At 26.3% G+C, this 16605-nt stretch overlaps 1 protein-coding gene across 12 annotated transcripts in view; it reads right to left on the bottom strand.

The window, feature by feature from the left end:
- Positions 1-238: 238 nt before the first annotated feature.
- LOC147800841 (uncharacterized) overlaps positions 239-16605 on the bottom strand; it is a 41602-nt gene continuing 25235 nt past the window's right edge. For 8 of the 12 annotated variants that reach the window (XM_087156316.1, XM_087156314.1, XM_087156317.1 and 5 more), the window contains 5 exons: positions 14079-14217; positions 12916-13019; positions 8694-8845; positions 6090-6304; positions 239-2500 (listed from right to left, as the gene is read on the bottom strand). The gene's annotated coding sequence lies outside the window, so the exon portion shown is untranslated. The remainder of the gene's footprint in view (positions 2501-6089; positions 6305-8693; positions 8846-12915; positions 13020-14078; positions 14218-16605) is intronic. The other 4 variants (XM_087156323.1, XM_087156326.1, XM_087156324.1 and 1 more) reach the window with 3 other exon arrangements.

Below are 16605 nucleotides of genomic sequence, written 5' to 3'. Positions count from 1 at the left end.
AAATGGAACACTTGTTTTGCTAACTTGCATCGCTTATTTTAATTTGAAGCTGATTTTTCACAAAGTATTTTATTTTCAAGTTAGTGAGAAAAAAAAGTTTTAGACTTTCCTACATAAGCGATGGAAGTGCAATTCTTATTTTGCCAAATTTACGAAAACTCGCTGGTAAAATATTTGAGCGGCCTTTAAAAATTGAAATGTACTATATAGAAGTAATATTAAGCAACAACACTAAAAATAATTTCAAAATTACAAGTTTATTCAAGATATTTACAAGAGTTGTTTGCCATTTAATAAAACAATGTATTTGTACAAGACATGGTTTAAATATTTACTTCAAAAAACTGTTACAACATATGATCTGGAAAATAACAATTTCTATTACAGTTCATCTATAAAGTCCCAAATGTCTAGTCTAGGTGCAAATCTTAACTACCATCTCGAAAAGCAGTTGTATAGAAGTTTTTTCCTATTCTGAATATTCTTTAAAATTGTATCAGTATATTTATTTAAACAACTGTTTATATGTTTTGTTAGAGAAAAAACCTTGCTGCAGGCAGCAGTGGGAAGGTTTTGCATCTGGGCTCTTTTACAATAGCGTATGAATACATTGTTTATTTCAAAATTGACAATTCAATAAAATGATACACAAGTATGAAAACAAAGTTTGAATAAAAGAATATAGTTTAAAATTTTCACACTAAACGAATAAACTCAATAGCTTCCATCCAATATTACAGGATACGGAAACAGATTTTAAAAGTTAATATTTAAATTCTCTATTCCAGGCAGATTTAACGAAGCTGAGACATGGTAACCATGTTAAAATTCCTCCCCTACTCTGAAAGTGGGCTACTATATCGTCTATCAAAGTTATTTCGCGCTCGGCAAAGAAAAAAAGATAACAAAAAGAGAGTCGGCCTTTTTTATTTTGATGCAACAAACCTAAATTTTGCCTGACAATTAGGTATAGATAAGATACCTAATGAACCAAGTTCAACAAAAGCAAACATAACGACGATTAACATTTATTAAAAACAAACGTTATACGAACACTATTAAAAAATGCGACATACATCAAAAATCATCATTCATACATCACTTGGAAATTTTTTATTTATGAAAACAATTAAAAAATTCAAAACTTTAGTCATAAATAAGGTTTACCAACAAATGTTAACAGATTTCAAAAAATAAATCTTAACATTAATAAACTGAGAAACCTGAATGTTCAAACTGAGTAATAAATGTTAAAATAGAAGATGTTTGTTGCACATTTTACCTGAGAGGAAAATAATTAAAAATTTCAATCATTTAAAAAAAATCAATAAGTGACAGTTTTGCTGTTGACTAAAGACATCTAAAAAGTCCTAACATCTTTTGTTGCGAAATTTTTTAAAGCCTGAGAATTAAAAAATTGGTTAAATAAATATCAGTTTAATCAATATAAACTAATTTTAAACAATACAATTCCAATTTTTTACCAATTAAATTTAAATTTCTTAAATTTTCAACTCAAGTGGAATAAACCCCTTTTCAAAAAGAAATATCAAATATCTAAACAGTTTAAAATAGCAATTTAGTTTAAATAATAATATTAATTTTACAGCTTTTTAATGTCATTCTCAAATAAGTGAAGAAAAAAAAAATTATGAATTTCTTAAAAAATTAAAATAAGTGATATTTTTAATATATTTTATATAAAAGAATTTAAGTTATGTTTGCAATATTTTATGTAAAATTGTATTTTATATTACTTAAAAGAACATAACCAATTTATCAATACCATTAAATGAACTAATCACATATTAAACATAGTTACTACTAAAATCATATATTGAACTCACAATTACAAATAGCATATTAATTTTCATTATCAAATAATTTTAAGTATGAATACCCAAAACTCTTATCAGAAAAGATGGGAAAAAATTAGCAAAAGATGATAAAATAAGATTTTTTACATTATTTGAAAACCGATAATAAATAGAGAAAATAAGGTTGAAATTTGGAAAAAAAATAGTTTTACAGGGGTTTATTGCTTCAGAGAATATCGTAGTAATGAGAGGAGCATGACATTCATTCGCATGCAAGTTTGTCGGAACCACGAAATATTATCGTAATAAGGGAATTATTGTTGTATGGGATGTCGTAGTAGCAAGAGTTCACTGTAAATTAAATAATACAGTTAATTTCGAGTAGCAGTTTATTGCTACTCAATAATTATGTAATGCTTAACTTTTACAAAGTCTAACTATGGAACAAAAGAATTTTGACATAGTTTTTATGATTTTAAATCTAACCAACCACAGTTCTTAATGTCAAATTTTACCAGCCAAAAAATTCCAAATTCTGAAGATACACAATTCATATTTATTATTATTCATTTTAAGAAGCAAATATTTCCCATCTGTTTTATTAAAACACAAGCATTTCAATGTTCAGTTCATAGAGATAAAGAAAACCTTCTTCAACCATCACATACGGATCATTTCATATCCTGAAATAATTCAATGATGTTAAACATTGCAATATGTAATAGAAAACTGAAGAATATACAATATTTATTTTAAATTTTGAAACTTTTACTACTTTATTAAACAAAAAATGTTAAAATAAATGTTGAGTACCAAATGTAAAATGGCAGCAAAAAAAAGCTTTTATTTTTTAAAACACTTGATTTCCAAAAAGGAGTTTTGTGTAAGAAGAAAAAAAATATACATAAAATTAAAATTTGTAGACATCTATTTTACTCCCAGACGAGAGACTCAAAGCTTTAACAAAATTGTTTTTTTTTTTTAATGATTATTTCATGGCAGTAAGTTTTAAAAAATAAAATAGCAAGAAATTCGTATATTTCTCATTTTTCAAGCACTTATTTTCGGTGACATAGATTTGAATATATCATCAAATATTAGTTTTTTACCCATCAGCATAGATAGGAAAAAATCCAGTAGATTTCACGAAATATTATAAATTTCATAATAACTGATGCATAATGTACTAAATATTTTACACATAAGGAATTTTAGGGATTTTTATAGTAATAAAAATAGAAAAAATTTAATATTTTTCAGTTATGATTGACATTAAATATACTTAAAATGATTAGTATTATATTCACTCATAATTTTGAATACTAAAAGGCATTTAATTTATCAAAGATACTAAAAGAGTTTTTTCATTAATTTCAAATGGAGTCCTGAATAAAAATAAACTGAACGATTTTAGAACAAAAAAAGTTTTAAATTGATATCTCTAAATGAGGCCTACGTCATTATGTACTTGTTTAAATAATTAAACAAGCATTAATCTATTTCAATGGTGATTTTTTTTAAAGAAACTTACACAATTTTAGGGAATTTTTTAAATGTACAGAAACTAGGAAACTTTTTATTAAACCAGTAGACCAAGAGAAACTGGCAAAAATCCAGTAGAGTTGGCAGCTATGTATCAGTGTTTTTCTTTTCACTTGAGACTCTTTTTTTTTTAATACACTTTAGTGTTTTGAAAATAAAAACTCAGTGCACCCTAATATACAATCAGTATTTGATCAGGGTGCAGAGCCAAATATTTCAACAAGAAATAAGTATCTTTTAAGTACTTTTTATGCACTCAGAAATATTTTTCAGCACTGTATACATTAACAAAATACAAAATAATTCTTAGAAACTTTACATGATTATGATAAAATAGCTAGTTTATGACAAAGAACTCTTTTCTTGATTAAATTAGCCATTATAAAACGATCGAGAGATTTTTCGGTTCGAAATTAGAGGGTGGAAAATGAAGTCTGAAATTGATCATATTTTGCAAAATGCAGCAGAGTTGTACATGAGAGTCTCATCTCGTACATGAGAGTTGTACATGAGAGACTCAATCTCACCGAACCCAGCTCAGCAAAAGCACATGCAGTCTCGCAAGTATATTATCAAACATGTAAAATGTTTGGCGCTTTCGTGCGCTATAAACAGATGGTACGCCGATATAAGTTGTGGGTGAATAAATTGGTAAAACGTTGAATAAACCAATGTAAAAAACATGCTTTTGCATAATACAAGTCGAAAATCGACAGGGTAAAGGAAAAAATCTCATTTTCGAAAAGGGAAAATTAAGTACGTTTAAAAAAACACCCACTGAAAAAAGGACCTTTCAGGTCTTTTAAAAAATGAAAATAAGCACATGTAAGTACTTTTAAAAAACGCTATGCACCATATGTATTAATTTGACTCTGTTAAGGTTGGAGTTCTTATGTAATAGTATTAAGTAAATAGTATTGTAAAACATAAATTAGATAAATGCCATAAAGCTTCTCATTTTTAAATTTCAAAATTATATGAAACAAATAAATGTTTTGTAAATTTATATTTTGATTAATCAGAAAAAGAATAATCGCAGCCAATCGCTGCCTCTATGGTTTAAGATGATTATTGAAATCCCACTTAATAAAAAGACGAAGATTTTACTTTATAAGGTATTAATCAAGTCAGTTTTGACTTATGCTTTAGAGACATGGACTTTAACAAAAAGGGAAGAGAAGTTATTAGCAACCTTCGAAAGGAAGGTCTTACGAATCATTTTTGGTGCTATCCTCGATAACAACAACTGGAGAAAAAGATATAATTTTAAAATATATAAGATCTCTAATAGCGACGATATCATTAAATTTATTAAACTAAGTAGAATGCGATGGGCCGGGCATGTAGTGAGAATGAGCCCAGAGCGAACAGCATTAAGAGTCTTTAATGCAACCCCCTCCAATAAAAGGCCAAGAGGAAGGCCCAAAAAGAGATGGAAAGACTGTGTGGATGAGGATTTTGTCATCCTTAAAGTAAAGAACTGGAAATCAATTGCTGGGAGAAGGGCAGAATGGGAAAAGCTTCTGAGGAAGGCCCAGGCTCACAAGGCAAGATGATGAAACTGCAGTGCCAGATTTACCAGAATGGAATGCAAAAAAATCTAGTTTTAATGTTGACATTAATTTTGAAGATGTTTACAAGTGGACAACTGCCTGGCAACATGCGGAACATTGACAGATGCGGAAATCATAGATAATGATCAGGAATATCAGATGAAGAGGAAGAAGCTGAAGATCATATTGATGAATCAAAAGTGAATGCAAAAGAGGTAGAAAAAGCTGTAGAATTCTTATAAACTATTCTTGAATCCCAGGAAAATGTTGGCTTTGATGTATTTGCGCTCTTTCTAACCTCAAAAGAATAATCAAAACAAATAAGGTTATACGTCAAAAATCATGGAAAATTTATTTTCAGTGTTAAATATATGTTAAATTTTTTTTATGTAAATAGATATATATGGTATAATTAATTTAAAGAAATGTGTATATTTTTCTACTAAAAACAATTAAAGCACTTTTAATAGAATTTCCTAATTAGTATACTGTAAGTACCTGTATAACTTGAAACCTCTCAATCTCAAATTTTTCGCCTTTCCCGTGAGATTCGAGATAAACAGGTTTGACCGTAATTCCAATTCACTAGTATACAAGACATGTTAACTCGATTCTATGTAGTGGGGTACTTTTTCATAGATGAAGGCTGATATTGTGGTTAACTACTATCCTCAAAATGTATACTAATTGAAGTAAAATAATAAGCTATGCACTGAAAGACAAAATTATGGAGAAATGTTAATAATTCGTTTAAGAGAGGGTAAAAGGGCTTCCATAGCTTCCAAAAATTTAACAGGATCACTGATGGGTTTTAAATGAAATATCAATCTTCTGAAATTATTCTTATGACAGATCGTTATTATCCCTTTAATTCAGAGACAAGGATTATGTTTTGAGAAATAAAAAATAATGAACTGCAAAGATCAATTTAGAATAATTTATTTTTTTGATGTTTTCTAATCTAAATTTATTTACTTTTCATTTGATATTTAACCGACAAATTGAGTTCTTGTCTTATTTTTACAGTAATAAATTTGCAATTTTTTTTAACCATTTGAGTTAGTAATATTGAGTTCTTTAGTTATAATATTGTTTGTAAATAATATTAAACAATATTAATATGTTTTACATAATTAAGCAATATTAATAGAACTTTTAAAAGGTCTCTTTTACATACCACATGAGAAAAGACGAGGTTCTAAAGTGATGAGGAAAGTATTCCCGTCTAACAATCCTATTGGAGATAGCATAAGCTGTGCTTTCGTAGTAGTTTCGTCGTAGGTTGTGTCTTTGCAATGGAACATAATCAATGAGCAGTTCTTTATGAGGCTAAATAATATTCGTGATGCTTGTATTTCTAACTTCTGCAATTACTTTCCATAAATGCATAGCCTATAAATATTCAAACTGAATTAACTCAAGAAAATATGTATAGAAATTTAAACAAAACAGTTTAGAGGCCTTCAATGTTACACAGATAATAAATGCTAAGAATATATTTGAAATAAAGATTACAAGTTACAATCTATCAATAATCTCACACAGTTTCTCAATGTCCTCAGTTAAAATTTCACAAACTATTGTAAAACTTTATTTTTTTTATTTCAGTAGTCCCCAAAAATAAAATAAAAAACGAGAATGTATTTCACAATTAAACAAATCAATTAATTTTATAAAAAAAAAACGTACATATTTCTATGATTTTCTTTCTTCATAAATGCAATAGTTAACTTTTTAATGTAAATCAACTTAAACAAATATAATTCAATTCTGTCCCAACTGTGTACAAAAAACAATTTAATAGGTTTACTTTGATTTTCAACGAACTTCCTGGAAATAAATCTCCAGCCTGCTTAATTAAATGTTAACATTAAATATTGTGAGATTAGTATAATTGGCTTGAATTTTGGCTTTGTCCATTTTTAATGGATCTCTTTCTGTATTCCAAACCAACAATTAAATATGCACTTCTTAACTGGCATTTAATCAGACAGGTCATAGTGAGTTTATCTCCCATGGCTTATTCTTATATTATTATTCAAAATATATTATTTTTTCCTAAAATGTTACATGTAAACTAGGCAACAAGAGCTCTGCATTATTATTTTTATGAAATAAAAGTTTCATACAGTCACCCTGTTCCTGTTTTAAATCACTTATGATTTATTTTATTTTCAACATATATCGTCTACAATTATTATCGAAGCAACATCACCTATCCCAACTGGAATTGTAAGGTTTAAGTATACTTTTTTACTAAGTTTGTTTTCAGTTAAAAATAAACTAACAATTAAATTGTTTAATTGTAAGTAAACAATTAAATTGTTTACTTACATCAACTTCAAAATAATTGCCACATGAAGAATTTGATCAGTTGCGTGATCATCCAGCTAAGCTAAGAATTAGTAGTTTCGAATTCCAAGATTAAAATCAATTTTTTTCAGTAAATAAGACAAGTTTAAAAGTTATGAATATGTTCCACAACACCTGCATTTCAAGTTTGAATACAGATTTCAATGAAATTCACTTATAATTGGATATTCAAAGGAAACTGAAAAGCAATGACTACAGCAATTATCAGCAGCTTGTAAAGCAATAGTAATTGTTCTGCAATTAAACCAGGTATGAGATAATTACCGCTCACATGCCAGTCTGAAAATAATTTTTTATGACTTGACATAAATAAAAACTTAAAATAATTGAGCTACAAGTTACCAACTAATAATAGCCTCAAACAGTTTCTCAATGTTCTGAAATTAAAATTTCCCATATTCTTGTCAAAGCCTCAAAACATAATAAATACTAAGATTATATTTTCCAATAAAAAATTAAACATAATAAATACTAAGATTACATTTTCAAATCAAAAATCAAACATGAAAGGTTTTTCATCAATTAAACCAAGTATGGGCAAATAACCACTCACAAGCCAGCTCTTTCCTGTCTGAAAATTTTTTTTACAACTTGCCACAAATAAAAAATATATTTACATAATATTTACAATAATTATATACATATCAAATTATTGTCTGAGTCCCAAATATATAATGCAAAACATCCAGAAAATTAGAGATAATATATGATTACACCATTTTATCTTCTACGAATAAACATGCATTTTCATCCATGCACCTTGTAAAGAATTTTATTAAAAATGGAGGCTAAGGGATGAACATTTAGCATTACTTTTTGAAATTTGAACAATGCAGTTCAAATTTATTTTTTTTAAAAGAACCTTTGAAATCACAATTGCAGTTTAATGCAACATATTGCTATTTTTGCTATAATATTTTTAAGCTTTTTGAAATTTTAAATTATTATCTTCCAATTTTCAAAGAAATTTGCTTAACACTGTATAAAGATAAACTAAACTATATTATGATAAACTAAATTTATTCATATTTTTAATGTTAAAAATTTCCGGTCTTATGAACATTTTAGGGAAAAACAATTATGGTCCCTAAAATTTAAGTAGTAATTTTCTATACTGACTTAAGCTTGGTTAAGTTAAAAAATTAAGTTTCTGTAGTCAGGGTTGTCTGTCTCCTAACAACCCTGATGACAAATTTCTTTGAAGTCTCGAATTTTTTCAATTTATTCTTTGAGTGATAAAAAATTATTCTTTTTTTATAAATAGTATTATACCATATAAATTTATAAGGAAATCTTTCACGTTCATTTATATATTTGTTCATAATATTTAATTTTTTACATAATTAAAACTAAAGAAATAAATCTGTTTGTTATTAAAGTTATTGAAAAATACATTAAAAATACTTACTCTGATCTTTAACTCATGTATTTGGTTGAGTCGGCTGTCGTACAAGTTCCTGAACAACTTCAATTATAGCTTTGTTTTGAGCTGCAACCATGTCTGCATCATCACCAGGAAAATGTTAACAGTAAGTAGTGAGCATCGTTTATAAATTATTTCTAAACAAATAAAAATGTAGAAAAAATTAATGAAGTAAAATCATTTCGTTTCTTTTTAAATTGTTTGTAAATAAGTAAGGAAAAAAAAAAGGATTTTCATGAGAACTAATAAAAAAGCATATAACATGTAGTATTTTTGACATATTGGCCAACTTTCTCAACCTATCAATTACAATAAAAAACAGGAAATATTGTTGTGTCATGATATCCACTGATTAAAGCAGTTGTCATTTTTTTTAGCTAATGCAAAGTCTTACATTTTGAAAAGCCTCGGATTGATACTTGACACATTAAACAGTTTATTTTTAACTTAAGAAAGTAAAAGCATTATATTAAAAAATATTCACAATTTCTTTTGTTTTCAAGTTTATTTAACTCTAGGCAATTAATACATATAAAAAGGAGAAATATTTGGTTTTTCTTGTAATCATTGTTTTAGAATGAAAAATTTGATAAACTAGGATATAAGTACAATTTAAAAACATGTAAGCTAGATGTGAGCATGCTGCACAGAAGTCAAAGTAAAAATAACATTATGATAATTCATGCTCAAGTTAAAAAGTAATGTAACAATGGTATAAACTATACTAATATTAAACTATAGTGGTAAATATACACAAAAACAATATTGATTGGAGGATCAGGATAAATCTAAACAAAGTATTAATAAGGAAACTAATACATCATACATTACTTGATTAACTAAATAACTTTGAAATATACATTATAAAATTATTTTAAACTCATAAATAAAACTTATATTGTTATGTCTCAAAAATAAATTTGTCTATTTTACTTAGCAAGATCAACAGCACCACTTGAAACTTCACCAGTTAAATCCATCATTACAAAAAGTAATGCTTTAAGAAAACTATACATAAACCCATATCTTATGACATTTTTCAAACAAGGTCTTTAATGCTATGCATCTGTAAAATACTTTGGAGAAATATTAAGAAAATGACAGTATATTTCTCCCAAAACAACTATTCATATTTTAAGTCCCAAACAGCATTAATAAAGGTTAAATTTGTATTTATTAATTTATGGAAGAAAAGTAGCTAAAGAAAGAACTATGGAGAAAAAAAACAGAGATCATAATATCAGGGATGATATTCAAAATTGTTAAAAAAAAAACTGAAGCTGTTCCATAATGAAAAACTTATCAACAATACTTTATGTATGATTATTCTCTTCAAAAATGTATTTGGAAGAAACAGAGTCCCATTTCAACAAGAAGGAAATTAATCTTTAAAAAAAAAAAAAAAAAAAAAAAAAACAGAATTTGGACGAAATAGAGTGGTGAGAGAATTGAAAGTGTCGTAAATTTTTAAAAAAACAATATTCTTAGCTTACAGCTTAAATATTTTTATTCTAAACATTTAAAAATATGGTCTTTTATTCTTTAAATTTTTTTTAACTGAATTTTCTTTTGGTGATGGGTGGCATTGTAATCAAACATAATCTCTCTGATCTCAACGCTTCCAAAGAGTTTTTGAGAAAAGAATACAGAAACTTCTGAACATTTTTTCAAAATAAAAATATTAGTTTTTTCTAAATTAAATATTAGTAAACTAAGTATTAGTAAACATTGTTTACCCTTTAAAAAATATTTCTAGAAGCGTTATTTTTTTTAATTAAATTTTTTAGTTTTGTAAAGGAAAGAAATAAGGAACAACTGCAATAGATAACTTGAATAATACAAATCTACAAACTATGGAAACTAATATGCCCTTGAAAACGGGCAATAAATACAATTTACTTGATGATCTGAAATAAAATTTTAGATTCGATTTGATATTCTGAGTCAGTGAAACAATCATTGTAAATGATTAAACCGTAACCAAAATTAACAATTGAGAATCAAAGGAAGCCATTATTACAGTGATAAACATCTCTCATATTATTTGTAAGTTTATTTAATTTAGTTCAAATGATCAAAATTTAATTTAATGCAGAATATATGCTTATCAATGAAGATTAGAAACCCTTTGTTGTCAGGCTAACTGTGGAAAGTTTTCAAATTTTTTTTCCTTCTGAATTAGTTTCAAAATTATAAGGCTAAAAAGTTGAACATTGATAGCCGTATATCCAAATATGGATAGGCTATTAAATGAAGGAAAGATTAAATAAAACATATAATTGGGTAAAATTATACTGTGTTTTTTAATATAACAGGCTTTCCACCAGATACAATAGCCTTTAAAAAATTTCAATGTCAAAACTTCCAGCATACTTTGCAACTTCATAAGCAAAGCTTTCCAAAGTGGTGATTTGTATTTATTGAAATTGTGTACCAACTGTGATAAATGGAGAAGTTTAGAAATGGGTTCTTTTCTGAATAACAAATAATTATATGCAAATAAGCATTTTTTAGGTCAATATACATATTTTTCTGATAAGTAGAATTATAATCGAATGCTAGCTTTTAGAGAAAATAAAATATTTTCATAACTGTTGTTATTAAGAAAGGAACCAGATAATAAACTATTTCCTTTTGAAATATAAAAAGTAGGAAATATTTGAATGGAACCATTTCCTACAGCTTTTAATTTTTATTATGAAACTTCATATTATGCAACCAGTTTGTTCACAAATATTTTCCAGAGTTGTTCTAGATGGAAATTCAATTATCATAAATTCAATAGTGATTCCAAAACATTTTACAAAAATGTATTTTTTATATTATTGTCCAATTAAAAGAATTAAGTACAGCAAATATAATATAATTAAAAGAGAAAAAATAAACTATTTTTTTTTCAAATTTATTTTTATCAATAGTCTAATTTAAAATTAAGAATTGCAAATTTAAGCTAGAAGAAAGCAGATTAAGAAAGTTTGTCTAAATTTATTCCTAAACAAGGTCTTTAACAAGGTTTAAAAAATTAAATCTGTGTAACATTATAAATGTAAAAATTTGTCCAGAATTTAAAGATTGATATGTCTAAAATTCATTTCTAGAACGAAAAAAAAAAGCTTGGTGAGTAGGTGTTTAACATTGAAATTGCTCGTTATGTTTGCACTTTGTTTGCTGTCAATAATATAGATAGAAATTTATTTGCGTTTAAAAAAAATAAAGTGGATGCCTTTTAATAAAATAAAAGTTTCATTCCTTGTATTTTAATTATAAATATGTGAGAAGAATGATTTCTAAAATGCATTTGCCGTTATCAGCACTGAACAGATACAAATTCTTTAAGACAATATTTATATAATATATATTAGATAACATATATTATATAGACAATATTAAAATTAGTATTCTTTAAAACAATATTAGACAGTTGAAAATATCCTTCAAGTTTTTTTTTCTACTCTAAATGACTAATACTAGTCAATAGATGTTAAAAACAGTGGATACTATTTTTCTTTCTTTTTTCAATGAGATTCTACATTTTCAAATTTTATTGTGTATATAAGCACTATAAGCAACTATATAAATTTAACAGAAAGTAAATATATGCTTATGCTTTTTTCTGCAGGACAGGCAGCTGCAGTTTTGCAATAGTTTCAAATTTTAAAACCAAAACTTCAAGCATTCTCATTAATGACTAATTTTCACAAACCAAACGTAATAATCTTTTAAAATTAACAATAATGTAGAGTAATTCCTATTTCTTTACTATATATACATGTGTATGTATATTTCACCACAGTTTTCAAATTAGAAATAAACAGAAAATCTCAATATTTACGATCGTTCAAGAGTTATGCACTGAGAATAAATTTCAGTAGAAACTTATCAAAATCTGAAATACTTCATAACTTAAAAGGAATATTACCTATGAACAAACACAAAGAAATTGAGAAAAAAAACACAGAATATATTTTTAATTTTAATCTAAGTTTAATTTTATACATTAAATCCAATGCAATCAGAGAAAAAAATTATTTTACTAATTTTTATGAAAATGTTACCTGCTGTTTTTGATAAGCACAAAATGTCTTATCAAATTTTTGTAAATCAATATCTTTGTACAGTTTTCCCAAACGGTTCAAATAACATTGGTTATACACTTATGAATTATTTTTTTGAAAAGTATATTAATAAGCAAGTTTGTTTTTCTTACTTCTGGTAGTTTACACCAATTAAAGGATTTCAAAGGATTTGATGGCTGAGGAATATTTTTAGACATCACTCTTGACAAATTTAAAGGTTTGTCATTTAATGAACCTAAAAAATTATTCATACAGAAAATAATCACAATAATAAATCAAAGAAGACACAAAAAAACATAATATTCAATAAAATGTCTACAAATAAAAACAGTTGAAAAATTACCATACTAAAATATTTGTTCAGAATTCACTTGACCCTATAAGCATTGAGCTCCTGGGTAATATTGTGCAAAAATTTCCTAGCTATACACTAACATTGAATAACAAGGGGCAGGGATTGATTTTTTGATGCAGTAAAGTTTGCAGCTAAGAAATCATAAAAGCACATAAAACTGCATGAAGCTAAGAAGGATACTTAGATTTCATTGAAATCATCTCTTTTTACATGAATGTTTTTACAACCAAGAAACAATTTTTAAGTCTAAAGATTGTCATTTATGTGCAGAATTGCCAGAGTCTACAGTTTTAAAATTTATGTCATTTGTTAAATTTATAATGGGTTTTTCTTTATTTGTATGAATGGCAAACAAAGTTAATAAATGAATAATTTTTCCCTTAAAACTGTTTCTTTTTTTTATTACCTAATATTTTCAGAAAATTCAATATTTATCAACAATTTTATATGCCTCGATATATTTGTGGTTTTATATCATGACTTGTGGTTTTATATCTTCATGTCAACAACTTGGGGTTAAGAGATTGTTACCGATGTGCTTCATCACCAAGAGAAATTTTGGCTTGGATTATTATTTAAGTGTAGGATTGACAGAGAGCATAATTTTAAAAATTGTCTGCTTTATAATGGAAGTTCCTGAAAATTGAAAAAGTTTTAGTTAATATATGCAAAGGTTTCACCTCAAAACTGTACTGTCTTTTTTCTTACATGTCATTCTAACAAAATTCAATATTTTCAAACAATCCTATTTTCCCTAATGTACTCATGGTTGTATATAAAACCATTTCAAAGAATAAATACTTTTAAAATTATCATATAACTACTAAAAGGTGCGACAGAATTTTGTGTCTTGACTGGATAACAGTGATAACAGAATATTATATTGAAATAGAATGCATTAACACATATTGTATTTATGTGAAATAAAAGCTATTTTACCGATACGAAATGGAGGTGGTGGTGGAGGACATGGTACTATTCCATGTGCTGGGGTTATTCCAGCTTTAGCATCATCAGATAAACATCCAGCTTTTGCCAAATTTTCAACTTGAGTCCTTTGTTGTTTTTCCATCTCAAGCTACATTAAAAAAAATTATGAATTAAATAAAGGGGTCCAATAGTAAGGCAAAGTCCATGTATATGTTTAATATTATATACATGATCTTTGCCTTACTTACCTTAATTTATCTCAAGTAATCATAATTTTCAGAATTCACACACATTCTGGCTAATCAAGCTTTTACTATGTATTTATTGTATTCACAAAAGACATTTTAATTTGAGAACAAATTATAAATTGTAAGCAGAAAAAATTTAATGAAATTAATTTAAATCCATGTGGGAGCAAATTAAGAATGTGCTACAACCCATAAAATTTCAAATTTAGAACAGAATTACTAAAGAGGTCAAACACCCTTTTGGGATTTATTGTAGATGCCCTAGTTAATCACTAAAATACTTATTATATTTTAATTAGTGGTATTATATTATATATTATAACCATTAAATATCACTACAATACTTGTGCAAAAAGGATTTTAACTTTTACCTATTTGGTTGCATCCTTACTGCAGTTTTTAAGTTGTCTAAAAGATTTGCACGGGCTATTATTTCATCCTCTTCACGTGGAAACAATAATTGAAACATACAATAGTAAAATTTTTATTCTGTTAACTGAAGAATAGGGATAAATATTTCAAAAATTAACTACAATGTTAATTTTGTGAATAAAACAAAAACATTTATTTCAAAACTTACTTCCAATAGTGTAGGGTGATTCCAATAGAGATGTGCCAAGTGTTTTTAAAAATACTGTCTTAAACATGAATTTCAAGTGCAACTAAATAGATGATATGGTTGGTAATGTTTCTGATACAAGTACCAGAAGTCATCTAATTTAGCATTTTTATAAAAAGAAAACCCCATGTTTTTTTTTTTTTTTTAATAAAACCTGCAATAGGAGAATCACCAAATGAAATAGAGGTAAATGGAATGTACTTAATTTATGTAAACTAAGAAATATGAAAAAAACTTTTGATTGTTCAATTTTTGCATTAACATAACTAGTAATAGTTCATGTTTAATAAGCTTTGTATTTCCTAAATAGGGTTGATGTTTGTTGTAAGTACATAACAGAATTTATTATAAACTGTTTAGTATGAAGACAGATTTTATACTTATAGTTTTCAACCTAATCACTAAAATCCTGACAAGTATTTTAACATTTACATACCCTGATGGACTGAGTAGTTCATGTTATGAAGAATAAAAAACATAAACTAAATTTAATATTCACTTTTACTTAAACTAATAGCATATAAAGGTTTGAGTGATGGGCATCATTCACAGAAATTTTAGTCATGATTAAATTTAGCCAGAATAAATTTATTCTGAATGATTATTCTATAGCAATTAAAAAATAATTCAATGTACTAGCAGTAAACTCCTTACTCTATTTTACAAATAGATCTGTAAGCTAACAAATATCACAACTGATGTCATATTTAAAATAGTTGAAAAACTGAACTGTCAAAAGTTAAATTCAAAACAATGGGCACTGCTTAACTAGTCAGAATTTCCTTGTTTGCCTATCCCGCTTGAACAATTCGTCATAGAATGCTATAACACTGACAATGATCTTCTTAGTGCTTTGAATTATATATATGCCAAATTTCATTGCATTTGGCACACAGACTTAGCCCAAAGACATTCATTTATATATATATGTATAATAACAAATTTAAAATAACTTTTATGTTTGGAAAAATTAGTACTTACATCATATTTACTCCTTTAATCACAAAACTAAGGAACTAGTAAAACTATGAGCCTTTATTACTTAGAATTTTTAAAAAAAATTATAGAAACATTCTATCAAAATAAGTGAACAGTAAAATATTTAGAGGAAAGCTGTTAATTGTTTAAGTTATAGTTTAAGAAGAAAGAAGTTATAGTTTAAAAAGGTTAGAAGTTACAATTTAAAGCAAAATGTCGATATTTTAAGTTCAAAGTGAGTTTTTGCAGCTATCTTAAATTTACAGAAGAGGTCAGAGTGGTGCAAAACTTAAACTTTGATATCTAAACAGGGAGGTGTTGTCTCTGATGAATTTGTACATGTAAATCGAACTAAGAGTTTAAAACTTAATGTGATTTAATGTAACAAAAAAAAAATTACAAATTTAGACTAACAAATATTTAAGCATCTGACACTGCTGTCTGGGCTAGTGAGGTAATGTTTCATAAGTTTCATTTTCATTTAATTTTCAGTTTTATGTGAAATATTGATTATTAATATTGCTAAGAATTTTCAATTAAATTTATAACATTAAGTTATAATTAAATATTTCTTTAAATTAAACTCTTTGGTGAATAAAAATACGCATTGTGGATACATAAGGGAGAATATCAAAAATTAAATGAGTTTTTAAAGATAACTTTTTCTTTAATGTTTGTTTATAGAATTATG

The sequence above is a fragment of the Parasteatoda tepidariorum genome, unplaced genomic scaffold (genome assembly GCF_982258835.1).
Source record: "Parasteatoda tepidariorum strain Cologne lab strain unplaced genomic scaffold, Ptep-v5.0 scaffold_12, whole genome shotgun sequence".
In the NCBI taxonomy this organism is placed as follows: domain Eukaryota; kingdom Metazoa; phylum Arthropoda; class Arachnida; order Araneae; family Theridiidae; genus Parasteatoda; species Parasteatoda tepidariorum.
Note: the sequence above shows the minus strand (reverse complement) of the source record. Positions and strands in the feature narration are given on the sequence as shown.